This window comes from Penaeus monodon, chromosome 11, assembly GCF_015228065.2.
Source record: "Penaeus monodon isolate SGIC_2016 chromosome 11, NSTDA_Pmon_1, whole genome shotgun sequence".
Taxonomy (NCBI): Eukaryota; Metazoa; Arthropoda; class Malacostraca; order Decapoda; family Penaeidae; genus Penaeus; species Penaeus monodon.
Genome location: NC_051396.1, coordinates 11,285,647 through 11,303,590, shown reverse-complemented (window position 1 = coordinate 11,303,590; position 17,944 = coordinate 11,285,647). Strand labels below are relative to the sequence as shown.

The window sequence follows — 17,944 nt, the reverse complement described above, 5'->3', positions numbered from 1 at the left end:
ACACACACACTGTATTTAATTAAAAGGAGTGCTTAGGAAGCTACCTCCCTCACTTAAATGTTAACAAACCCTACATAGACGGGACCCTTTAGCGTTCTCATCGATCTCATGATAACACCTCATATTCTAAGTGTGTGTGTGAGTGTGTGTGTGTGTTTTATGTGTGTGTGGGGTGTGTGTGTGTGTGTGTGTGTGTGTGTGTGTGTATGTATGTGTGTGTGTGTGTGTGTGTGTGTGTGTGTGTGTGTGTGTGCGTGTGTTTGACTGATATACCTAAGGAGGCCTTGATCTTGACATATAGCATTGTATAAGCACTGAGTTCCCAAGTTTGAAAGACTAATGGAATTGAATCCCGAATGAAGAAAACCCACGCCTAGTACATTGGGTTTCACTTTGACGTATGGCTTACCGTGTAGTTCCCTGGCAGATGATGTACTGTGAGTGTAAATACATATAGATTATATAATATGTGTGTATGTATGTTGTCTATTGTAATTCCAATCGGATGAGTGATTATTATACAGAATAAACAACTTTTTTTTTTTTTGTGTGCCGCTTATATGCTCATAAATCTATAAGTTCGCAGTATGAGTTAGGATGGTGTATTGATATCAATATTTTTTATACATAAGGAAAACACAGATAAATGAGTACTTGGGACTCAAATATTGCATATAACAAATTATGTAAGATATTAGAATGACAGAAGTCCTGATATCTGGCACCTTAACATTAAATGACGATATGTTTAAATATTTATTTCTGTCTAAATTCAAAGGCTTAGGAAAATATATTTGATATTTACATCCTAGAACCTTGTATCACAGAAAATTCACATGGTACATTGCAATTTAATAGTCTTAGGTCTCAGCATGTAGAGCAAAATTATTTAAATCTGTGCGTGTATATGTAGGTGTGTGTGAGTGCACACACACCACACACACACTTACACGCATACATGGTATATGTTATATACATATACACTATGTGTATATACATTATAAAATAATATATATATATATAATAAGATATATATTATATATATATACATAACTTTAATATATAACACACAAGATACACATATGTGTGCGTAATAAATGTGTGGTGTGTAAAAACCCACAACACACACACACCACACACACACACACACACTACACACACACAAAAACACAAAACCACACCAGTTTATTTCCGCTTCTTTTCTCCTCTCTCTCCATATTATATATTATATATATTATATTTTATTTTATATTAATATATATATATATATATATTATATATATATATATATATAACACATATATGTGTAAAAGATTTTAATACTTTAAAATATATATATATATATATATATTAAAATATATTAAAAATATATATATAATATATATATATACATACATAAAGATAATAACACACACAGATACACATATGTGTGGCGTATATAAATGTGGGTGTGTAAATACAACCACACACACACACACACACACACAACACACACAACACACACCACACACACACACAAAATATTATATATATATATATATAAAATATATATATATATATATATATATAAAATATATACATACATATATAAACACACACAACACAGATACACATATGTGGGGCGTATATAAATGTGTGTGTATACACACACACACACACCCCACACACACACACACACACACACACACATAAACACCCACAAAAACCTCACACACACACATATATATATATACTATATATATATATTATATATATATATATATATCATATATACATAATATATACACATATTCTATGTATAGAAATAAACATATATGTATATATGCAGGTATATGCATATCCGTGCGTGTGTGTGTGTGTTGTGTGTGTTTTTTGTGTGTGTGTGTGTGTGTGTTTGTGTGTGTGTGTTTTTGTGTGGTATGTTTTATGTATGTGTTTGTGTAGTATGTGTGCATGTGTGCCTATCATAGTGTAGGTAGTGTGTGTTTTGTGTGTGTGGTTGTGTGTGTGTGTGTGTAGGGTGTGTGTGTGGTGTGTGTGGTGTGTGTGTGTGTGTGTGTGTGTGTGTGTGTGCGTGTGCGTGTGCGTGTGCGTGTGCGTGTGCGTGTGCGTGTGTGTGTGCATGTGTGCGTGTGTGTTGGTATGTTTATTAATACATGTAAAGATACTAATAAATTTACACTCACATGCAAGACAGAAAAATATAAAATATATATAAATATAACATTTTAATATATATGTATATATATATATATTATATATATATATATAATATATATATATATTATATATATATATATATAGACATATATCCTAACGTTAAGGAAAATATGTAATGAATTTCCATACGCGCAAATAATTCGAACCACATTTTTCGAAAAAGCGCCTCGTTCGAACCATTCCGAAGTCGACCTTCGACGCCGTAGACTTGGGTGATCAGAGTCCAGCGGCAGATAAGGCCTGAGAAGCAAACGCTCTCTGGACACCCAGGAACCAAGGGTATTATCCTAGGTGAGAGCTTATTAAGATGGAAATTATGAAGTTCTCGTTAATTGTGCTTGGTTCTTAATGGTGAATGGTGGTTTTTAAGTTCATTTGTGTTTGTGTTTTGTGCTTAAGTAACGTATTAAAGTTGACACTATAGGCTTTCAAAATCAAGCCTCTCCGCCCTACCGCCATAATTATGCATTATCAAATAATGCATGTTAAGGCTTTTATTCAATGCAATAAGATTTACTATTTTCTAATGTAAATAGACATAATCTTGGATGCGAGTAACAAATTAAAATGAACACGGGGGTGGCAAATCTCGATTTATAATGGTTTATACAACTTGATAAAACGGTCTCTTTTGACCGTCCCTGAGCTACTTGTTTATGGTTCAGTAATTGACTTTCCCCATCAATCTTTTTTTTTTTTTTTTTTTTTTCTTCCCCCCCCCCCCAACATTTCTTGCACTAATTGTAGTTCTTTTAGAACTACAATAGTCGGATTTTTTTTTCTTGGTCAAATCTGAGACTTGGGCTGAAGCTTCCTTCAATTTCAGGAAAGACCACTTGCCTTCAAAGACGGCAAGATGGCGTTCGGCACGAGACCACTTCTCGTGTTGGTGCTCCTTGCGGCCTATTTTACTGGGTGAGTGATCAAAAGTCTGGAAAAAAAGTTTGTTCCAGTAAAACACAATTAAACTTATTTTATTTTTTTTTTCAAAGGTTTGACAGCACACCAGTTAGAGGCGGCGAACAAGATACCACGGAAGACATCCAAAATGAAGATTTGGAAACTGCCAACGATGATCAGGACTCTGGAATGTTTGGTCGCTTGTGGTCCAGCTTTAGTACCCTTACCACTCTAACAAAGGGTGCTTACAAGGTGAGGTTAGGGGGCCCCCCGTAATTTCTGCTACGGTAATAAGGAAATTTCCACTATGGCTCCGTGAGAAATGTTGCCTTATTTTTAAAGGGCATGGCTCGGCCTCCCCCCCCCCCCCATTTACTAAAAAAATATTTGCTCCTAGCTTCCTTTCATTTTTTAGTTAAAACTACTGGAAAACCGTTCCCATTTCCATAAATGGGGGGGAAGGGGGGGGGGGGCAAATAGCTCGCAAAGTATGTAAGCAAGACCAAGACAAAAGACAAAAGTTGGTTCTAAAACTACACGGGTTTAATGTTTAGGTAGTGGAGCAGCGATCCTTATTTTAACTAATTATAGTTTTTAACTTGTATTAAACTTGGTTTTTTTACCAACTACTTGAAAATGTACGGTCCCCATTAGCCACCCAGGGCTTGTCTTCCACTAATTAAAAAAAAAATATATATATTAAAAATTTGGGAGGGGGAGGGGTTGGAATTGTTTTAAATCGACAATGGGCAAGATTCCCGGATAATTTCAATCTTTAAAGTGATTTTTAAGTTGATTTTAAGTCTTCTCTTTTCAAGACGAAAGGTTGTTTCGCTTCCGCCAAAATCTCTTGAACACTTGGCACAAAAATTTTTTCATCACTAACAAAAGCTAGCAAGAGATACCGCCGAAGTTTTTGAAGATGGAATAACGACCGATACAGAGGGTAAGTATAGTTGTTTTTTTTTTTGTATTATTTTGAATATTCGTTTCTAAAGGGAAAATGGATAACTAAAATCTACCCTCTATAGGCTACTGGGAAAGCTTACTGATCTTCAATCAGTGTCCCCCCCCCGACTAAGCACGTTTTGTGCTCCTTCTGGGATGAATTCTTTCGTTAGTTTGAGCACCAGTCTTTCCGGTGTGGTTAACCACTTACGGCACTGGAATAAGCGTCTACCCCCTCTCTATTGTAAGCAAGATTAACAAGTCAAACTGCCCCCCCTTAATATTTAAAACTTTTAAATTTTAATATTGCCTCTCATTTTAGGCCAATGATCGCTGCAGCAGGTTCGGTTGTCAGCACAGGCGCATCAAAATGTATACCTGTAATGAAGGCTACTTCATTCATTGAAATAGTCTGTGCAGAAAGTGTAGCTGAAACGGATCGGGTAAGCTGCATGAAATAAGAAATGTCGGACCTACTTATAAGGTATAGACACAAAGTGTACCAATCTTTGTCTCTTCAGATTGGAAGTAGTGTATACAGAATAACTTGGAGCAATGGCCTCAAACTAGAATTCTTAAGGGCCTTGCCAACGCAGGCAGCAAGAGATGTAGCACTCTGGTTAGTATTTTAATCTAGTTTTTAGAGATTAATGGAGCATCCAACAAATTTGCAAATTTCTTGAAATTTGTTTCAGGGGAATTGGCAATGATGTGTTTTTGGCCTTTGCAAATTCCTTCGACTCTACAACAAACAGCATGGAGTGCATTAGTAATGTATTCCAACTAGAGGTATGGAATTGGTGTCCTTGGTGTCCTTTCTCGCATAGAATTTTTTCATAAATTCCAGAAACTAATTACTCTTTACGTCTTCTCAGACTGCTGTAACTTCGAAAGGCACTTACACTAACTACGACAAGCTAGACACTGCCGATTTCTTTACAAAGAGTGCGCGTAGCCTAGAGGCCTTCAAGATCATGACTAGGCAGTTTGTAGCAGTGGCAAACCATATGGATGATAAAAGTACGTCTTGTATTTGTGTGTGGGGGGGGGGGAGGCTTGGTTTAACAAGGATTTGAGCAATAGAACACTCTGGCTGTATCTTGACCATTGCAGGCAATGTGGAGATAGACAGTGAGATCTTCATCTACGACGTCCATTATGCACGAATGAGGCCTTTCCAACGCATCCGGACCAGTGCTGCTAGGGACTGGGCTGCTTTCCACTTTTCAAATGGAAAGAAATCGGAGCACTTCTTAGCAGTTGCTAATGAATATAGCCTTGATGCAAGTAAGGATAAGAAGAGCTTTACAATAACACGTGTGACCACTGGCAAAACAAGCCTTCTAACCCACTTGTGGTTCCAGGTGGCAGGAAAAACTACAACATAGACTCGGTCATCTATAGGTATGATGAAGCCAGCGAGAAATTCTTGCCTTTCCAGTGCATTCCAACCCAAGGTGCATACCAGTGGATAACTTACAAGGTAAGGAGGCTTGGAAGCTGCTGCTGCCACCCATGGGGCATCCTACATTTGAGGAAAGTCCATTTGCTTTAAGCAGGCATGAGAATTAAGTCCCTTTCTCCAGGGAGAGCATGGTGAAGTGCTGCTGGGTGTTGTGAATAGCGCATCGGGTGTAGCCTTCTACCAATACAATGGGTGGCGCTTCGTCAGGATAAATATACCCTTGTCGGCTCCAGTAAGTCTAAATCTAGCAAGTGTACCGGGTTAACTTTTGTACTGGGTAAAGCAGACTTAGAAATCCCAAATTTCTTTCTACCAGGGAGTAGAATGGGCATGGATTGGCAACCTGCCAAACACCTTAAATAAGGCACTCTTCATGATGTCGACAAGCCAGGCTAATCCACGACCAGCTTCTTCTTACCTAGAGTTTACATACCAGAATCCACTTGGGGTAAGTATTAGTCTTGTAAGCACATGGCTAAAAGAACTCTAAAATCCAATTTTCCCATAATTGGATTGTATGCTAATGAAGCTTCCCTACAGACCTACCACAATGCTACTGCTGAATGGTGCTCAGCATACAAGACTGAAATGGCCAATGATGGGTTGTCACAACTTGTTCTGGATGTACAACAGGCCCCCAAAACCACCGAAAGCCATACTTTCACGAAACCTGTACACATCGATGGCAGCCTGACTCTTCCTGCAGGCTCGGCAGTTTCGGAAGTGAAAGATGTAAGCAACTGTGTAGAAAGTGGCATAGCAGTGGGGGTTCCAGTAGGTTTTTGTACCAAAATGGCAAGTACTTCACTTTCGAGGATGTTGAGGTATGCTATTGATACATCTATTGACAGATCCTCTGCCAATCTGAATCCATGGCAGTGGACTACAAGTTCCATGCAGACACAAGGACGCTAATTGATGACCGGAAGGCTCTCGAAGTTCGGCTTGCAGGAGTTGCCAACACCGTCTCCCAATCCAGATCCATTAACAACCCAGACTTGGGTAAGCAGTGTTATGGAACATGATAGTGTGCAAATTTTAACTATGCAGTGGTCTGCATCCTGACTTCTCTTTTCTTTGTCAGATGGACTTCACTTTGCTCACCTGGTTACTACATGCAGTACACCAGGATGTGTTGCCAGTACAGTTGACTCTCTAACGGCAGACACGGTAAGCATACTTACCAAAAGTGAGACCAAATAAATGGGATAAGACTACTTGTAATTAATAAAATGATCTCTTGTCAGGTCAATGGTGTTGTAGCCTCTTATGACGGTGTTGCCCTATTGAACAACACAAATGTGAAGCTCAACCTAACCTTTGCTGAAGTAGCAGTGGCAGGAGGTGCTCTAGCAATTGTAGAAAACGTCAAGGCTGATAATACGGCTGTTATTCCCATGAATGAGCTGGTAACCCTCCACCAGGACCACACCATAACTGCAGATGTTGCTTTTGACAAGGTTCTGGTTGATAACCTGCAAGTCTCTGGTACAGGTAAGAAAATTGTAGTATTGTCAGTTTTATAATTAGTACTTTAATATTTGTTGGATCCTAAATTACTTTGGGTAGAAATTTTGAAACGTGCCTGAATTCTGCTTTCTTTCAGTCGATGCATTGACTGTGGACGATTCTACTCTTTCTACTGACCTATGGTGAACAACTGTAAATGGACTGGTAACGGTAGATGGTGCTGATAGTACACTAATAAGTACTACCAATGTCAATGGCAGAAACTTCGATGATTTTGTAGCATCTCTCATTGTGAATGGAACCAGATACTTTTGAAGGTAAGGTAATTGGTTTTGGGCTCTTATTAAGTGACTCGACTGTTAAACAACAATTTTAACTCTTTGTTACCCATCAGGACTGCTGGAAGTAGGTGATGATCTAATAGCGCCCAACATAGATACTGTGGAAAGCATGACGCCCCTTAACCCTGTAGATGTTAAGGCCCGTGCACTCCTCCACACAACAACAAACACCCAAGTTGTTACTGGTATGTTTGTCAATATGAGTAAAAAAAAAAAAAGAAAAAAAAAAAAAACTTCAAATTGGATGGGGGCATTGACCAGAACTTGTTCACCCTTGTTTCAGGACTCCATAGTGTTGGCAGCCTGGAGGCAGTTAATGGAGTTTGGTTTGACAATCTGAATGGTGTTCTAGTACCAGATGAGGTATTCCTGAAGGATGAAACGGTGACTGTCTCTGTTCCCACCACTTTCGACTCTATCTCGGCTCAGAGTATTCAAGTAACAAATGCCATAAACGATGTGAAGGCAAGTAATCTGTACATCTGTACATTGGCACTAAAGGAAATGGTAATGCTCAACATGGTGCCTCTATCTTACTTGGCCTATTTTCTTCCAGCAAGTGGGAGGTAGCTTGGAATTCCTCTTGCTTAACAAAGATGCAACACTGTCAAAGAAGACTTTCACCAGTCTCACACTAGAGAAGGACTCTACTGTGGCCAAGCTAGTGGCTGGTTATGACTTGGATTACCTAGCAACAGGACTTCATGAACAGTTCTTGAAGGATCTTAATGGTGTGTAGGTGTGCATGCAAAATTCGGTATTTATGTATTTTGGATGGCAGCCAAAAGCTTAACCTCTTCCCCCCCCCCCCCAGCTGGAAGAGCTGTGAACGGCTCGGTGATCTTCGATAAAGAACTAGATGTTACTAGTGATAAGATCCATGGTGTTAGTATTGGCAAGATCAGGGATACAGCAGTTCCCCTCACTGCCACAAGCTTGAATACTGCTCTGACCTTTGAAAAACCTGTCCAGGTAAGACTCTAACCCCTTATAAGGCTGCAACCCTGTGTAAAACTTGTTGATCCCTCTTGACAATCGTATTGCTTGCTTATACAGATTGCTGGTGCTTTGACTGTTTCGTCTACCATTAACGGAGTTGGAAAGGATGACTACGTACTCTTGGATTCTGACCACACCATTGTCTCTCCAAAGACCTTTGTTTCGGATATGGTAAGTAACTTTTGTATTAAAAACCAGGCTTTTAATGGAAATTTTTCTCTTCTATATCCTATGGTCTTGTCCATCCAGGAGTGTCGTGATGATGTGACGGCAGGACTAGTCAGTGGTTATGACCTTGCCAAGTTTGCAACTGATGTAGTACTCAAGAAGGGCTCTGCACAGAACATTCTACAAGACTTGTCAATGACGTCAGCAGATGTGAATGGTGACCTGAATGTAGCTGGCCAAATAACCATTGGTGGTGTAAACTTTGATAGTGTCGTCGCTCTTAATGCAACTGAAACCGTGAGAGGCAAGTAGGCTTAAAGGATAAAATTTTAGCTTGAGCTTGCCAAAATGCTACAATGGATGTTGTGGAGAACATGTCAATAACCAACAAAAAAACCCAAAAAATTTATGGCGTTTAAACTCCATATTTAGTATAATTCCTAGTGGCATAAATAGATTCTACTTGTCGAGGGCTGTACAAGAGCCTTACTCTTCAAGTAAAGGGCCTAAAAGCACTTTGCTTCAACTTGTTTAGTTGGTATTTAATACTTCCCTTCAAGTGCTTGGCAAAACTTGGTCACTCCTAGTTAGGATGCATGAAAGCTAGGATGGGGCATATTAAGTATTGAAAGCCTATTTCGGCCAGAGACTTCACAGAGGTTGAAGTAACTCTTCAACATCTGCTGGTGCTGTTATGTGGGTAACTTTGAACAGTTGATGGTGTAGTGATCAAAGAAATTTTTCTTTGACGACAGCCTGAGGAAATCTGGTAAGTATTACTTTGTTTGATGCAAGTGCCCCCAAATTTCCTGCAGAAGGGCTAATGTTAATATTAAATTTTCAGTGTCAACAACCCAGGAGTTGGTTGGTAGGAACATGGTTACAATAGTAGCACAAAATGCTGAAGGAACGGACCTTTCAGCCTTTGAAAGGAAGGTTGTGTACAAGGATACAACCGAGACCATTTCTGGTGGTTTACATTTGAAGGCTCGGTTTCGGTTGATACTCTTCACTTCGAAAGTGAGTGGTGTGAATGTGTGGTGGGGTGGGGGGATTTAATACGAAATAACTAAACTACCTTTTTTTTTTTTCCTTGGCTAACAAATTCTCCTTGTGCTCAGGAGACTTTGATGGTGTATCAGAACAAGCATACAAGTCTGCTTGGCTTCTAAATGAAGGTCCCCAGACCCTAACTGGAGTGAACTCTCTTGCCAATGTTGATGCATCTGCTGTGACCTTCCAAGGAACATACATAGATAATGTAGATATTGGTCGCTTGCATACAATGACTGCAAAGATTGATGAACAGACCAACCCTGAATTCGACAAACATTGGTAAGCAACTCCATGGTGTAGGGACACCTTTTGAATGGACAGGGGGGGAGGTACAGAGCTTGGTGCCTTTTGAAATGCATGCATATCTCTTATTCCAGTTGAGGTGGAGTCATTATCTCCAATTACCTTGGATGGAACTATCCAAGGCTGGCATCTTCATGAGCAGGCCTTGCAGTCTTCCTCAACACATCAAAGGGTTGGTTGTGAGCACTTTACTTTATCATGACAAGGTTGTATCTTTTTTTTTTTTTTTTTGAGTGACATGATCTTGTTTTGCAGGTTACTGGCAGGAAGAAGTTTACAAAACCCATACACATTAAAAACAGTATTGCTGTAAATGACTTTGTCATTGTTCCTAAAGTGGGTGGTGGAGAACCCCTGGTGCTTGAAATGAGCCAATTCTGTAGCTCTTTCATGCAGAATGGAAAGGTCATGGGAGACCTTGTAGTAAACGGTAGGTAAACTTGCTTAATCTCTCGGCAAATCTTTGCTTCAAGAACTGGGTAAAAACTTTTTTATTACTGCAGGTAATGCTGTGTTCAATAAGGACTTGGCTATCAGCAACTCCTTCAACAATGAGAACGTGGCAACCCTTGCCAGTGTGTTTTGGCTGAGTGACATGGATAACACAGTATCTAGTGTAAAGGACATCGATAGTGCCAAAGTCACTGGGAATGCACACATCATAATGAAGGCAAGTCTTGTAGTCAACTGACCAGAGTTAAGAATTCTGGAAACTGGCTAACCTAAAAAGGCCCTTGCTTTTCTAGGGCTTGATAAATGGTGAAGACTTCTCTACCTTGTCAGAAGAAGTACTGAAGAACACTTGTAAAGAACAAAGGGTAACTGCATCTTGGAATCTGGCTAACCTTGAAGCTTCTAGCTTGCAAGCAGACACTGTAACAAATCCTCTACAGGATTCGGATGTGGTAAGCTGCATTAAGATTGACTTTTGCATATCCATTTTATTGGAGTGGTTAAAATGGCTCATGTAAAATTTTCTTTCAGTTTGAGCTTGAAAGAATCCTGAGGACAGACAAGATGCAGACCATTTCTGGTGCAAAGACCTTCCCAGAAGTCCAAGTAACAGGTAAGCTTAAGCTTTAGTTGTGGGGAGAAATTTCCCTGGGGGGAGGAGATTCCACAATTCACTTTTGATACTTTCAGGATCTGTGGCTCTTGATGGAACCTCAATGGACTGGATGTGAAGACCAATTTAGTCAGTAGGTAAGAGTGCTGAAATAACTGCTGAAAAGACTTTCAATCAAAAGCTGACCATAAAAGGAGACTTGTCCATGGGCAGTGGTAGCACTGTTCAGGTAAGGCTTGTTTTATTTGTTAATAAATAACTAAACTAAAATAGTTTCCCTTGACTAACTTAGTTTTGATTACAGGGTGTTGATGTATCGGCATTTGAAGAATCTGCTGTACTACATAATGACAGTGGCATTACAAAGCCTGTTAGTGGAATTACTACCTTCAAAGGCTTGACCTTGAAAAACCTAGAGTAAGTCCACCAGTGTGGATAAGGCATCATGTTGGCCTGTCAAGAATTAAAGGGAAAGCTGATTGTGAAATTTCCTCCCCTCAGAGTTGGTGGTACTGTTGATGGTGTACAGGTAGATAGTAATACTATTCTCCTGACCACTGGAGCAACAAAATGTAGCTGGCTTGGTCACTGTATCTGTACCTGACAAGACAAGGTAGTCTTTGTTGAGCAGAACCTTGAGGTCCAGGACAAGAAGTTCAACTCGATCAGTTTGATAAGCTGTATGAAGATACGGTTGGTAGCTCTTTTTTTTTGTTCTCTCCAAAAATCGATTGATAGAGGTATCACATTAATGCATGAAACGACTCCTACAGGTTCGTTTTGAGGGGAAAAAGGATACCATTACAGGAAGTAACCTTTTTGCGCATCTAAAAACATTTTCAAGTTGACTCTTGAAAAACCTTGTAAATGGTTACAACTTACAGACCTCATATTGGTACTTAAAGGAAACACACCCTTGATTTAAATGGGGGTCTTCTAGAAGAGGGCCCCAAAAGCTTCACAAGCTCAAAGGTACTTAGGGTAAGTGACCACTTTAAGAAATTTTTGCCCCAGCCCTTTACAGGCTAGGAGTGCATTTTTAAAAACCCAAAAAATTCCACAGAAAAAGGCAACGACCTCTGGGATTTATGAAACAAGTTCCAGGAAAAAAATGTCAAACTACAACCAGCACGTAAGTAAAGTGTTGTACTCTGGTTATTTGACCTTTTTATTCACAAGCCATGTCTTAATTTCCAATATTCATAGGTTGTCAAATCCCTTGGGACACAACTCTGTTGATGCTTTTGTTGGCCTGAACTGGGATGATACAAGTGTCCAGATATATGGGCCCGAGCTTGGAAGAAGATCCTTAGCTGATGAACTAAAGGACCTCTGTGAAGAGAAGGAACATTTGGATGTGTTGTCAGCTTTCCCACCCACCAAGTGTGTAGTCTACTTTTAGTCTAGTATGGTAGTGCAGAAATACTACCCATTCACACCACGCTATAACATGGCTCTGGTTTCAGGCAGTATTAGTGTTCCTAAAGCAACTGTAGCTGCTGGCTTTGGGAAGCAATCACTTGGCTGTATGTGGCAACTCGCTTGTAACTTTCCCATATACAGCTTCGTCAACTACCAACAGGTATGGTATTACTCTAGCCCCACCCTACAGTGAATGGAAATTAAGATGGATTTTTATGTCTTGTCTTGTCTAGATTTCAGATGAGCTGGGCCAAGGAACTCCTATGGCCACATCTTCTCCATTAGTCCAGTCGAAACTGTTGTATCCTTCAGTACCATACATGCAGAGACCTAGTGGGTAGGTCAGGATTCCTTCTAGTTACCAAGATTAAATCTTGGGTCTGTCTAAGGTAGTTTTAACCTGATCTTTATCCACTCAGGCATTCCACTTGCATAATGGTAAGGACTGCTTGGCAGTGATTGATCATGAAACCTCCTCTGCTGTGATTTGTGGAACTGCACCAACAGGATACAGGCTACTGAACTACCTGGGAACTAGTCGTGCAGTTGAGGTGAGGAATGTTAACCTTGAAGGGTAAGGTATATCTATCCTGCCAGATGGAGAGTAATGTACTGGAAAATTTCAGGCAGCAGCATTTACCTTGGGGAAAACTTACCTGGTTGTGCTGGAAGATGATTCCTTCAGCTCTTCCTCAAATTTGAAGACTTTCAAATATGATGCGGGTACAAACGCTATGGCTCTGGTAAGCATGGTCTTGGCCATAACCCCTACACATTATAGCTTGTGGCTCCTTATCTCCTTGTGCTAGGAGAGAAAACTAATTTTCCCTATATCCCCCCCCCCTAGGAGTTCAACCATGACCTAAAAAAGGCTTCACACCTTGATGCCCTGGCTGGCAAGAATGAAGCATATGTAGCAGTGACTCACAGCTCCTCCCCTATTGCTACAGGGGTTTGACATATTCACATTAAGGATAAATCTGGTTCTGTGGAGAGGGAGAAAATGCAGGCAAGTAGTAACGCTTTTTTTTTTTTTTTTCCCCCCCCAACTTAAAGTTGGCCACTCTATAATAATGTGGTGACCTCTTTCAGACCTTGAAGGTGCCTGGTGCTTTGGCAAGTAACTTTGGAGAATTGACCAAGTATGATTGGGTCTCTTCACCCAGACTGAGCATGGTGTTCATGTGTATGTTTTAAAGGGGAATGCAGTTCGTGTACGAAAGGATGGTAAGAGCTCCTCAAACTCTGTACTTGCCTTTAAACCAATTTTAGAACCAATGGATAATTTAACTTTTATTTACTTTAACAACTTTTTTTTTTTTTACCACAGGTAAAACTGTACCTGCACGGAAACCCTTCTCATTCCCTTCTACCATACGGGCCGAATACCACCTTCCTTCTGTACGCTGGCAATGATTTGAAGGTGGACAGCTAGGTGGGGTGCAAGAGCTTATAAGCAGTCCCACAGGGCCCTTTGTTTTAATTTTTAAAATATATTTAATTAGAACTCTCTTTTTGGGGTTTAATTTACCAAAAAGCAAACACTCTTGTCCCTGGTTTGAGCTTGGTCCCCGCAACCCAAGGGAACTGAGAAACTAACTGGGTTAAAAATCTTTTTTAAATTTCCACCTTGATAAGGTGGGGGGGTATTGAAAAGTAATTTAGCTCAGATTAAACCTAGAACTTTGGGGGGGGCTACCCCCAGGTTTTTATAACCTTTAAACCCTTAAACTCCAAGGGGAAAGCCTACAGGAGGTAGCAGGGCAAATGCAAAGGGGGGGTAATACCTAAACTGGTAAAGGGGAAAATTTTTTTCTTGGAGAGGCTCCAGCCTTTTTTGGTTTCAACTTGAGGTCATGAGGGGCCCTAAGAGAATGGGAAAAAGGTTTTTTTTTAATTCAACTTTATTGAATTTAAAACCCTGAAGGGCTAGTCTAAACTACCTACCTAAAATTGGGAAAGTCGAAGGGGCTGAGGTTTCTAAATGACTCCTAGCCTGACCTAGGGCAAGCCTAGGCTCTTGCCCCCAGATGGTCTAAGTGTAACGTCTCTAAATCCTACTTTAATTGCCTAAAATTGTCTTCAGCCTTGGATGTTGAACTGAGCTAGCTTTTAAGTGAGGGTTTCCTCAAAAGCCTGCCCCATATTTTCAAGGCAAGAACTTCACTGCCAGTAGCGTTTCCAGGAAGCTGGAAGCAACTTTGTTAATATCCAGATCTTTTTGCTTTGACTACATAGTTTCTACTCCATCTTCTTAACCTCGTTTAACACCCTAGCCTTGCCCACTATGCCTAGTTTTAAAAGGCATCAACTATCTGAGGGTAAGGCTGCTGCCCTCTTGACAAATGTAGCATTCATCTTGCCTGACCTGAGATTTTGCTTTTTCAAATTGTACAGTGGGACCCTTGAAACAACTCCTAATTATTTTACTTGAGCTAGCAAATTCGATTAGTAACACCATGCCCAATACCTACTTCACAGGATAGTAAGAAGTATTCATAGGCCCAGATTTGCTATTGATGACACACACTTTAGTCTAGCACGGTTTTACCAAAAAAAGGACTTTTGACAATATAGAATCTGCTTGAAAGGCTGTATGACCAGAAAAGGCGTTGGGGGACATTGTACTTACCAAAAGGTACATTATGCACTACCAAAACATACGCCAAAACTCATCCAAATTATACCTAATGCAGTTGACTAAAAGACATTGTTATGCAAAGGCATTGTAACAAAATCATTTGCCAGGACATATCCTAACAAAGGACATGTGCCAAAAGGACTGCTGTGATGATCCACAAAAGAATTTTCCAAAGAATTGTATGACCACAAATAGTGACATGTTCCAGGTGTTGCCAAAGGACTGCCGGACCTCTTTGACCATGGACATCTGACACTGATGACCCTATTGATGTACCCTGTATGCTGTATGCCCCAGGGGGGGGGGGGGGGGGGGGGGGGGGGGGGGGGGGGGCTTATTCGAAAAAAATTTTTCCTTTGTTCTTTTTTTTAAAATTGGGCCCTTTTTTTTCCTTTTGCTTGGAAATTCCTTTTGAAACCCTTCCCCAAACCCCCGTACCTTCCAAAAAAGGGGGGGTATTTTGAATTGCACCCCCCCCCTTTTCTTTTGTTTTCCCAGCCCCCCAAAAAAACCCCCCGCAGGGGAAAGGAAGAATCCCCTTTTTGGGGTTTGTTTCCCTTTAAAGGAACTTTTTTTTTTCATTTTTGAAAAGGAAAAATTTTTTCTTTTTTTTTTTTTTTTTAAAGGGGGGGGGGGGGTTTTGGGGTGGCAAAAATTTTGCTTTCCAGGAAGGGAAGCAACTTTGTAAACAAATTTTTTGTTGACCAAATTCTCCTCTTTCCCCACGTTAACCCCCTTCCCCTCCTATTTAAACATAATTTTGGGTAATTTTTTCCAAAATTTAGCTTCATGCCTGCTTACTTTTTTTGAATTTGGGGGGGGTAATCCCTCCCTTAAATTTTACCTTGTTATATTTTTTTTAAATTCCCACCCAAAATTCTTTCCAAGGTTTGGAGGGAAAGTTTCTTGACTAAAGCCAGGTTTCCCGCCATCACCAAGGCTTTAAACCAAGGCTGTCCAAAAGGGACATTGTTGAAAAACCATTGTAGGAAAAAGCTTGTATGCCCAAAAGGACAGTTTAAAAATTTAGGAAGTTGAAAAAAACGGGTTCCAAAGGCTTTTAAAAAAAATTTGTCCCAAAACTTGTGCCCCAGGAAGCCCCGGAGATGGAAAAAATTGTTTACCAAAAGGGGACCTTTGACCATGGGGGACCTGGTAGCAAAAACTTTTGTAGACCAAAAAATTGGTTAAAAAGGATCATTTCCAAAAGGTTTGCCAAAAAGGTTTAACCCAAAAGCCCTATCCCAAAAAGGGAAACAGTATAAAAAAAGCTGCCACAAAAGGAAATTTGAACCACAAACCCTTATAGAAAGGGGCAGGGCCAAACGAACATAAAAAGGTTTGCCAAAAAAAAATTTCCAAAAAAATTTGAATTTCAAAAAATTTTTAACAAAAAAGTAAAAGGATGTTAAAAAGGATTTAGCCAAAAGGAATTGTTCAAAGGTGCCTGGAGGGACCCGGTGGGACCAGCCCTTTTCCCCCCGATGGACCAAAAAGGTTGAGGACAAAATTATCCAAAAAATTTTTTTTTTTTTTAACTTTTTTTGAAAATATCAGGCCAAGGCAGTTATAAAGGGTCATTGCCAGTAAAAGCCCCCGAGGCCCAAATTTGACCTTGGGGTTGTAACTCCAGACATTTCGGAAATTTTTTAATTAACCCTACTTAAAATCCCCAAATTTTAATGGGCCCCACTCATCAGGCTTTGGGAAAGCCTAACTTAGGAAAAAGGCTTGATGTTACGGGGAAAAGGAGCACCAACCCAAACTTCCTTCTGACCCCCAGTACATACGGGGAATAAGTATTCGAACCCTTTCAAAGGGAAAAAATTTTTTAAAAACGACCGGTTTAAAAAAAATGGGTTTACAAGCTAAAGGGTCAATCAAACTGAAACCCCATCCTTAGGGGTTGGTTCGTCCAGGGCCCCTTTCCCCCGGGCTCTCCTTTTGGGACCCCTCTGGCCGGGGGGAAAGAAACGTCGGGCCGGATTCCGCCCCCCCGGGCCTTTTTTCCCCTTTCCCTAAACCCCAAAAGGGGGGCCCTCCAAAAAAATTTGTATTATTGAATTGACAGCCTGCCCCCTTTTCAATCTTTGCTAAATCATCCAGAAATCCAACAAGCAGGACATCTATCACCAGCAGCATGTGGGCAAGGTTAAGCCACTGATCCTATTCTATCATCTATATAATCAAAGTTTTGTCTTCCTTAAAGGTTACTTTACTGTTTTTTTCATCATTTGAAAATCGATTTGAAAAATCTTTTCTTAATTTTTTATTTGGTTTTCTATTATTGTAGTATGGGGCTATTGTGAGGTATGGTCTATGTAAGGTGGTGGTGCACTGAGGGCTCATAGGGAATTTCTTTTTTTCATATATTGGATGCAGTGGGTAAGTCTTGTGCTGTTGACCCTAAGGTGGGCCAACACCACCACCTCCTTCTGTCTTTCCTGTTGATGTTCTGTTGCAGGTCTTTTTTTGTTTGAGTTGGAGGTTGGTCCCTCACTTTGCCACAGATGTATTTTTGTTTTTATAAGACAAACACCTGAGATCTGTATGACTATGCTAAGGTCCAGATCACCAGTTTGCGCAGGCATTTGTCACTGCTCATTGCCTGGATACCAGAGTGCCTGGTACCCACATTAGCTTGATTGTTTTGGCACCATGGTAGCTTACATATTCCCTAGAGTTCATTTTTGGTGGTTTGTTAATGATTTACTGCTTTTTAAAGTGAACTTAATGATCTGAAAAAAAACTATTTCTATCGTGGGTCGTCGATAGTTCAAAATCAATGTCTTTTATCAATGGCAAAAGTCAGCAGAACGATCAGATGTATGATTCGGCATCTGAACTTGAGTTCACATTTCAGTCGACCATACCCCTGCACCCACACCCCAAAACTTCGGTCTTGGGCCGTCCGTTATATATAGTGAAAAGGGATGTTTATAAGG

The 17,944-nt window shown here is 40.2% G+C and overlaps 1 pseudogene across 1 annotated transcript in view; it reads left to right on the top strand.

Annotated features, from left to right (window-relative positions):
• LOC119578457 overlaps positions 1 to 14,117 on the top strand; it is a 21,286-nt pseudogene extending 7,169 nt beyond the window's left edge. The window contains exons 7-44 of the transcript XR_005229200.1: positions 4,590 to 4,687; positions 4,764 to 4,857; positions 4,944 to 5,088; positions 5,182 to 5,355; positions 5,433 to 5,551; positions 5,655 to 5,765; positions 5,850 to 5,981; positions 6,074 to 6,265; positions 6,385 to 6,535; positions 6,618 to 6,703; positions 6,781 to 7,027; positions 7,140 to 7,320; positions 7,398 to 7,529; positions 7,628 to 7,809; positions 7,901 to 8,075; positions 8,159 to 8,316; positions 8,401 to 8,514; positions 8,593 to 8,819; positions 9,158 to 9,280; positions 9,356 to 9,531; positions 9,633 to 9,846; positions 9,945 to 10,042; positions 10,126 to 10,300; positions 10,374 to 10,540; positions 10,617 to 10,775; positions 10,855 to 10,936; positions 11,014 to 11,165; positions 11,241 to 11,353; positions 11,438 to 11,549; positions 11,842 to 11,917; positions 12,000 to 12,321; positions 12,403 to 12,518; positions 12,592 to 12,695; positions 12,765 to 12,909; positions 12,985 to 13,101; positions 13,206 to 13,367; positions 13,451 to 13,585; positions 14,097 to 14,117. The product of XR_005229200.1 is annotated as an uncharacterized LOC119578457 (transcript). The remainder of the gene's footprint in view (positions 1 to 4,589; positions 4,688 to 4,763; positions 4,858 to 4,943; positions 5,089 to 5,181; positions 5,356 to 5,432; positions 5,552 to 5,654; positions 5,766 to 5,849; positions 5,982 to 6,073; positions 6,266 to 6,384; positions 6,536 to 6,617; positions 6,704 to 6,780; positions 7,028 to 7,139; positions 7,321 to 7,397; positions 7,530 to 7,627; positions 7,810 to 7,900; positions 8,076 to 8,158; positions 8,317 to 8,400; positions 8,515 to 8,592; positions 8,820 to 9,157; positions 9,281 to 9,355; positions 9,532 to 9,632; positions 9,847 to 9,944; positions 10,043 to 10,125; positions 10,301 to 10,373; positions 10,541 to 10,616; positions 10,776 to 10,854; positions 10,937 to 11,013; positions 11,166 to 11,240; positions 11,354 to 11,437; positions 11,550 to 11,841; positions 11,918 to 11,999; positions 12,322 to 12,402; positions 12,519 to 12,591; positions 12,696 to 12,764; positions 12,910 to 12,984; positions 13,102 to 13,205; positions 13,368 to 13,450; positions 13,586 to 14,096) is intronic.
• Positions 14,118 to 17,944: the final 3,827 nt, after the last annotated feature.